Raw genomic sequence first — 8324 nt, 5'->3', positions numbered from 1 at the left:
ACGTCACCCTTTCCTCCTCCCAGGCCCACCCTCTTTGGAGACCCAAACATCTGGTCTACCAGTCCCGGAGCAAACACTCACCTAGAATCTGGACACCCACAGGCCGCAGGTCCCTCGTAGTCTGTTGTGCTGAGACCAGGACTGACTGGGGAGTTGTGGGATGGGATGGGGGGGTGCTGGGTGTGGCCACCCTGGTATGGGGGTGTGACGTCATCCCCCAACCCCCAGGCTGATTTCACGCCCCAGCTTTCCCCAGTAGGCAGATGTCGGAGGCCTGAGGCCGCCATCTCAGCTTTGGGATCCAGGCACCATCTTTGGACTCCCGGGATACAGGCATCCAGGCACCCAGTCTCTGATTTTTTGGAATATCTAAGATCCAAGTCTCTTCTGCCTTATGAACCCAGATGCCAAGTTTACAGGCCCTGCTCCCTCAGGAAAGCAGGTGTTCAGGCCCCCAGGTTCTGTTCCTTCTGACACTCAGCTGCCTGGTCCCCAGTTCCTGCGTCTCCATGAACTCACGTGTCCATAAACCAGCTTCTGCTACCTTAAGCAAGGAAGTATCTGAGCCCTCAGCCCCTTCCCCTTTATTAAGGACCCAGTCTTTGCTCCCTTCTGGACCTATATTGTATGTCCCACGCCTTCCTCTCTAAAGTATTTAGGTGTCCAAGCCCACACCTTGTTTCCCCTCAGGGACAGAAGTGGCCGGCATCCAACCAGATGTTCCTCCCTAACAGATGATTCTGTCCAGATATCTCTCCTTTGACATGTCAAAGATTTATTTATTAAGTGCGTGCTATGAACAGGGCTAAGCACAGATAATACAAAGGGAAGGAAAAACTAACACCCCAAAGTTTCCATTCTAAGGAGATCCCAAGGAGATGGAGGAGAAAAGTGCCAACACTTGCACAGGATATAAACATTCCAGAAGGAAGTTACTGGCTGTGAAGGAAAGGAAGAAAGAGATTTTTAACTGAAACCCATAGGAAGTCAGAGAAACCAGGCGGGTGGAAATCAGAAAGGAGAAATTGAAAGCAATGGAGCCAGGGGCCAGTGAAAGTCAAGAGATGTAGGAATGATCCAAAGGCTGGTGTCACTGGATCACAGAGAGTGAGGGAGGGTGTAAGAAGACTGGCAAACTTTGGGACAGGTTATGAGGGTCTTTGAACCCTGAGGAGATCCTGAATCTGATGCAGGAGGTGATGAGAAGTTGCAGTCCAGGGACTGGGGAGGGAAGTGAGGTGGAAGAAGATTGGAAAGATAGGAAGAGGCCAAGAAATGGAATGGAGCAGTGATGAGGCGAGCCCTAGGCAAGCAAGGCACAGACTAAAGGTCCACCAACCAACCTGCACATTCTGGCTCCGGTCAGAATCCAGGGGTTGCAGAGGCCTTGTGGAGGCTAAGAGGGAGGAGGCAAAAGAGAATGTGTTCAGCTTTGGACATGATCGGTTTTAGATGTCCTCGGACATCTAGTCTGAGGTAGGAGGAGGCTAGGTGATACAATGGATGGAGCACCAGGTCCAAAGTCAAGAAGACCTAGTTCCAAAACAGACACTTTCTAACTTTGTGACCCTGAGCAAATCATTTCACTCCATTTGCCTCAGTTTCCTCATCTATAAGATGATCTGGAGAAGGAAATGGCAAACCACTCTAGACCAAATGGAGTCCCAAAGAGTTGGACATGACTGAAAATAACTCCACATCCAACAAGGCAGCATAGTATTTCAAAAAAAAAGATTTGGACTGAGAAAGACCTGAGTTCAAATCTAGCCTCAGACACTTACTGGCTGGGTGATTTTGAGCAAGCCATTTCACCCTGTTTGCCTTGATTTCTTTATCTGTAAATTGATGATAATAATCAGCACTACTTTCCCAGTTTGTGAGAATCAAATGAGATATTTGTAAATATCTATAATACTTTTGCTATTTGTAATACTTTAGAACCTTAAAGCACCAATTAAATGACAGTTATAATGGTGATGATAATGTTGTTGTAAATATGAAATTGGAAACCCTGGGAGAGGGTATAACTAGATAAAGAGATCTGAGAATCTTATTCTTTTTTTTTTTTTAGGTTTTTGCAAGGCAAATGGGGTTAAGTGGCTTGCTCAAGGCCACACAGCTAGGTTATTATTAAGTCTCTGAGACAGGATTTGAACCCAGGTACTCCTTACTCCAAGCCCGGTGTTTTATCCACTATGCCACCTAACCGCCCCAATCTGAGAATCTTCTAAAAAGAGATGGCAAGTTCCTGCTGCGAAGGGAATAAGTATTTTGATGCTATGTGTCATGTACCTTTTACATGTTATTTCATTTGATTCTCACAACAATCCCATTGGGCACAAACAAGATGAAATGACTTCCCCAGGGTCACCTAGCCAGCAAGTATCTGAAGTCAGATTTGAACTCGTTTTTTTCCATCACTATCCACCTCCCCAGCAGCATCCCTTAACGAGAAACTGATGAGATCACCATGAAGGAGGAAGAAGAAAAGGGTCCTGGATAGATCCTAAGAGACATTGATGATGAGAGGATGGGATCTGGTGGAGGATCCAGCAAAGGAGACGTAGGAGGAGCAGTCAGGGAGGGAGAAGAGCGACAGAGACAGAGGAGGAGACAAGAACAGGAGAAGACATAGAAGAGGAGACAGAGACAGTTACAGAGGAGTCAGAGACAGTACTAGAAGAGAAGACGGAGACAGAGGAGGAATAAGAGACAGAGACAGGGACAGAGAGAAGAGGAGACAGTCAGAGACAGGGGAGAAACCCCTGCTCTGCTCTGTTTATCTCCTACTAGTCAGTCCCAGGGAAGAATCTGTCCTAGGAGAACCTCCAGCCCCAGACCCTACTTGGAGAAAACCCCAGGAAGGGAAAGAGAATCATTTGTTTTTTCAATCAATAAACATTTATTAGTCCACTAATATATGCTAAACATTTGAGGTACAAAGCAGGAAGTTATAGCTCCCCTCAAGGACACAAAGAGACTTGGAGAACCAGAGAAGTTCCCCCCACACCCACACCCCGCATTGAAATGGAGGCTCTCCTTTAGTCACTCTGCTAGAGCAGGATATCATAGAGAAATATAAGTATCTATAAATTCGAGGGCCGTCTTTCTTAAATGGGGATTGGGAGAATTGGGGACCAAATTAGGGAAGATCCCACAGCTGAAATCCCGAAGCCAGTCAATGGATGGAGAACCTGGGGTCTCCTCTCTTTGAGAGTTTCTTTTCTGCTCGTTTAAAGGGAAGTTAATTTCTCAGCAAGTAAGATGAGGGCAGAACAAAAGTCATCCAAATTCCCATGAGACTCTTTTTTTGGTCTCATTTCTCTGGCTAGCTGCTGCTATTAGTTGTTTTGTTTTTCTTTGCCTCCTTGGCCCTTAGCAAGGTGTCTGATGCATAGCAGGCATTTATTGGCTGCTTTATTGACTTACTGACAATGATGCACTTTAAGAAGATCACTTTGACAGATAAATGGAGGCTGGCCTGGAATGGGGAGAAACTAGTAGCAGGCAGACTCCCTACCATGCCCCAGAAGTTTTAGTGATAGTCCAGGTGTGAGGTGGTGAAAACCTGCACCAGGGTGGGGGCAGAGTCAGAGGAGAGAAGGCAGGGGGGTATCCAGAGATGTTACGAAGCTCTGATGGGGGGGGTACAAAGGGAGAGAGGTGAGAGCTTAGCTTCCAGAAGCACTTGGGGAGGATGATGAAGAGGAGAACAAGGAAGATAAAGGCAAGAAGTGAACCATGGGGTAGGTTGTGGGGATTCTTGGTCCATATTCCATGTGACTCTTGAGACCATGAGGCACCACTATCTCCTGTTCAATGATGGACCACTTTATGCATTAACAAATGAGGGAGGGCAAGATCTCATTTATCCCAACAAGTTGCATTATGGCTTAATCTCTCAGGTCAGTTTGCTTTTCAAGGCACCTATGTTAGGAGGGCCCTCCTAGCATATACTGGACAAGGGGAAATAAAACACAGGTCTTCAGTAGAGGGAGAATCTCAAGGAGTTCCAGGAGGGGAAGGCAGAGCCTCAGGCTACCTACCTTCTCCCCCATGAACTGATGAGATTTACAGAAGTTGCCTGTCTTGGCCACACTAGTTCTCCAGGTCTTGGGGTGCTCCCCGAGTGCTGGTCTCTCCTTTCAATCTCAGCTGCTCCTGAGGTGAACTTCAGCAGCCCCAAACTGGGGTTGCTGGCCCCAAGTTCTGATTCTCTAGGGTAGAAGTCCAAGCTCATCAAACTATTCTCACCTCCTTGCCCTGGAATGGCTGCAAGACTCAGAGGAAGGAAAGGAGTTCTTGTTTCCATCTTCCCATTGCAGAATTCCTCCCCACCCATTTGTTGCAGGGACATGGGATCCCTGGCAATACTCTGCCTCTCTCTCTCAGTCCTCTCTCTCTCTCTCTCTCTCTCTCTCTCTGTATGTCTTTGTGTGTTTGTGTGTGTGTGTGTGTGTGTGTGTGTGTGTGTGTGAGAGAGAGAGAGATCATCACCCAGAGGTTAAGAACGTAACTCATAAAAGATAAGGGTGAGCAAATGAGAAAGACACATTGATTTTTTAAGTAAGCCAAGGTGATTAAATCTTTTCAACCCCTCTGCTTCTTCAGCAACTCCATTTCCCAGTATTTTCTAAGTCTTAGGCACCAAAGAATGATGAAAAACTAAGCAAGGTGAGTTTTGGGGATGCGGGGAGCCACAAAGACCAGTTCTCTGCAGCCATGACTATGCTCTCTGATGGGTTAGTTAAGAAAAGAATTCTCTTCAAAAGAGATATTCATATATCTAGTTTCAAATGAAGAAATTAAAACTATATATAATAATATGAAAAAATGCTCCGAATCATTACTGATCAGAGAAATGCAAATTAAAGCAACTCTGAGATTTCACTTCACACCTGTCAGATCAGCTAAGATGACAAAAAGTGAAAATGATCAGGATTAGAGAGGTCGTGGGAGGATTGGGACACTGAGCCATTGCTGGTGGAGTTGTGAACGGATCCAACCTTTCTGGAAAGCAATATGGAGCTATGCCCAAAGAGCAATAAAACTGTTCATACCCTTTGACCCAGCAATCCCAACTCTAGGCCTATATCCAGAAGAAATTATAAAAAAATGGGGAAAGACCCATATGTTCCAAAATATTCATAGCAGCTCTTTTTGTAGTGGCAAAGAATTAGAAATTGAGGGGATGAGGGGTGGCTAGGTGGCACAGTGGATAGAGCACGGGCCCTGGAGTCAGGAGTCCCTGAGTTCAAATCTGGCCTCAGACACTTAATAATGACCCAGCTGTGTGGCCTTGGGCAAGCCACTTAACCCCATTACCTTGCCAAAAAAAAAAAAACCCACTAAAAAAAAAAAGAAATTGAGGGGATGCCCATCCATTGGGGAATGGCTAAACAGGTTATGGTACATGAATACTATGGAATATCATTGTTCTATAAGAAACCATAAATGTGGTCCATCTCTTGAGAAGCATCATGGAATGAGTTACAGAATCTGATGCTGAGTGAAGGGAGCAGAACTAAGAAAACAATGTCCACATTAACAATAACACTGTGAGATGAACAGCCTTGAAGGAAGCAGCTCCTCCCAACAGTTCAAAGAGCTAGGACAACCCTAGGAGACCTGCTATGGACAATGCTAGCCCCATCCAGAGAAAGAAAAACCAAAACAAAACAGAAAAAATCCTTCAGAATCTGATGAACACTACAATTCACTTTTTTATTTAAGGCAATGGGGCTAAGAATGACTTGCCCAAGGTCACCCAGCTAGGGAATTATTAAGTGTCTGAGGCTAGATTTCAACTCAGGTCCTCCTGACTCCAGGGCCAGTGCTCTATCCACTGTGCCACCCAGCTGCTGCCAGCTTCCCCCTACATTCACTTTTTAAAAAATGATCTCATGTATTTCTTTCCCTTAATCCTAATTCCTCATCCCCAAAATGACTAATCTGTAAACATGTTTAACACAAATGTATATGTACAATTTTCACCTGACCGTTGTCACTGATGGGAGGGGTGGGGGGGGTGGGAAGGGAAGGTGGAAGGAAATTCTATAACTGAAAAATATACATAAGCATATGGAAGAATGTTGAAAAACTTTCATAACATGTATTTGGAAAAATAAAATATCAATAAAAAAAGAAAAGAGAACAATTCTCTCACACTGCTGAAACATTTCAGGAGGAAACAGGAAGAAAGAAGCTGCCCACATGATAAGACCAGAGGACTTCCCAAGGCCAGCAGCTTGAAATATTAGACAATAAATTGAAGCAATTGTTGGGAACTGGAGTCAGAGATCTGGAGTGAGGCAGTTTTCACTTATGATTATGAAAGTGGGAATTGCTTGTAAAGTGGGAATTCCCTACCAAAAGTGGTACATCTGTCTCTGATCCACTCTCTTCCCTTCAAAGGGAAAAAGGCAGAAGGAGGAGGAGATAGAAGGAAGGAAGGGAAAATTCAGAAGCTGAATTCAGAACTGAACTTGTTTAAGCCATATCAGATTTCACAGCTGTATTTTACTTTGGTTTCTTGTTCATAAATGTCATTTATCTGAAATACCAAATGGGTGAATTCATTGAGGCTAGACAGAGAAGGGAGAAGATGGGGATCCAAGGGTGTGGGGCCATAGGAACCAGAAAAGTTATTTTATTTTAAAGAATGTCATCACTCTGCTCCACCTTAAATGTGGCACCTCAGGGCACTGGAGAAGATTGGGCGTAACTCTTGTTTGAAGTATCTGCTGCTGCCAGCCCCATCCCCTAGTGCAAGCCACACTCTTCTCATGCGCCCCAATCTAACCCTTTCTGAGGACCAGCGTCCTGTGAACAACATTCAGTGTGTCAAGGATTTCTTAAGCTAAGAGATCAGTTTCACAGTGCTTGGAACTTAATGGGTGTTTTGTTGATTTATTGATTAATTTATTGATAAGTCACAATAGATTTCATGATCAGAGTGTTTATCAAATCAGAAATGACACCTCTGATCACTAATGATGCCCACAAACAAATTGCAATAGAAATGTCAATGGAACTCTTCTAGCAAGGGCAACCAACAATTCCAGCAGGTATGGAGAAGAGTGCACATTTAGAAATATCTTTCACTGAGTAAGTAATATTTGTATTTCTGCTATAGTTAACTGCTCTTTTACTCTTTAAGGAAAAGCTAATACCTCTCCTAGAAAAGACAATGAACAGATGGAGGAATGTCTTTCCACATTCCAGGTTATAAGGAAGAGAGAAATGTTTCTTTAAAAACAGTCCCATACAGGGTGGCTAGGTGGAGCAGTGGATAGAGCAACCAGCCTTGGAGTCAGGAGGACCTGAGTTCAAATTTGAACTGAGACACTTAATAATTACCCAGCTGTGTGGCCTTGGGCAAGCTACTTAACCCCATTGCCTTGCAAAAAACCTTAAAAGAACCCACTCCCCTAGGGGCAGCTAGGTGGCTGGGTGGATAGAGCACTGCAGTCAGGAGGACCTGAGTTCAAATCCAAGCTCAGACACTAAAAAATAATTGCCTAGCTGTGTGACCTTAGGCAAGTCACTTAACCCATTGCCTTAAATAAATAAGCATTAAAAAAAAAAGAATGAAAGACAAAAAAAAAAAAGCACTCCCTTAGAGAAGGACTTGATGTAAAAAAAACACAAAAATCTCCTAAGAGGCAGAGGGGAATCCTGAACCGTGTCCACTGGATGAAGAATGTGCAGTGAGGGAAAAAAAGGAAAACCAAAAGCTATTGAAAAATCAGAGCTGGGGTGGCTAGGTTGCCCAGTGGATAGAGCACCGGCTTTGGAGTCAGGAGTAACTGAATTCAAATCCGGCCTCAGACACTTAATAATGATCTAGCTTTGTGGCCTTGGGCAAGTCACTTAACCCCATTGCCTTGCAAAAAAAAAAAACCTAAAGAAAAATCAGAGCTAAGTATATTGTGCTTTTTGTGCATGGAAGACAATGTGTTATTGATTTGTCTGCTTTGTTTGGAGTTCTAAGAGAAATCATTATTCTAAACTGGGGTTCTAAGACAATCACAGTTGTTAAGTTTGTTAAGTAATACACTGGAGAGATGAGGACACCAGAATGTTTTATAGTTGTGTCACAAATGTGGTTTATCTGATTATAGCCATAAGATGAGAATTTAGTGAGTTCATAACTCAAATAGAGTCAACTACAAGCCCAAATGAGACATGTCTGGGAAAACCAGAGGAAGCAGATAAAATTAGTCCAGAGAAAACTTGCTAGGGTATGGTTTCATTCCCAAGGAGGAAGGCATAGCTAGTCGGTCTTGGTCATCAAACCCCCTAAAGACGACCACTGTTTATGA

Source organism: Macrotis lagotis, chromosome 1 (genome assembly GCF_037893015.1).
Source record: "Macrotis lagotis isolate mMagLag1 chromosome 1, bilby.v1.9.chrom.fasta, whole genome shotgun sequence".
In the NCBI taxonomy this organism is placed as follows: Eukaryota; Metazoa; Chordata; class Mammalia; order Peramelemorphia; family Peramelidae; genus Macrotis; species Macrotis lagotis.
This window is presented reverse-complemented; position numbering follows the sequence as displayed.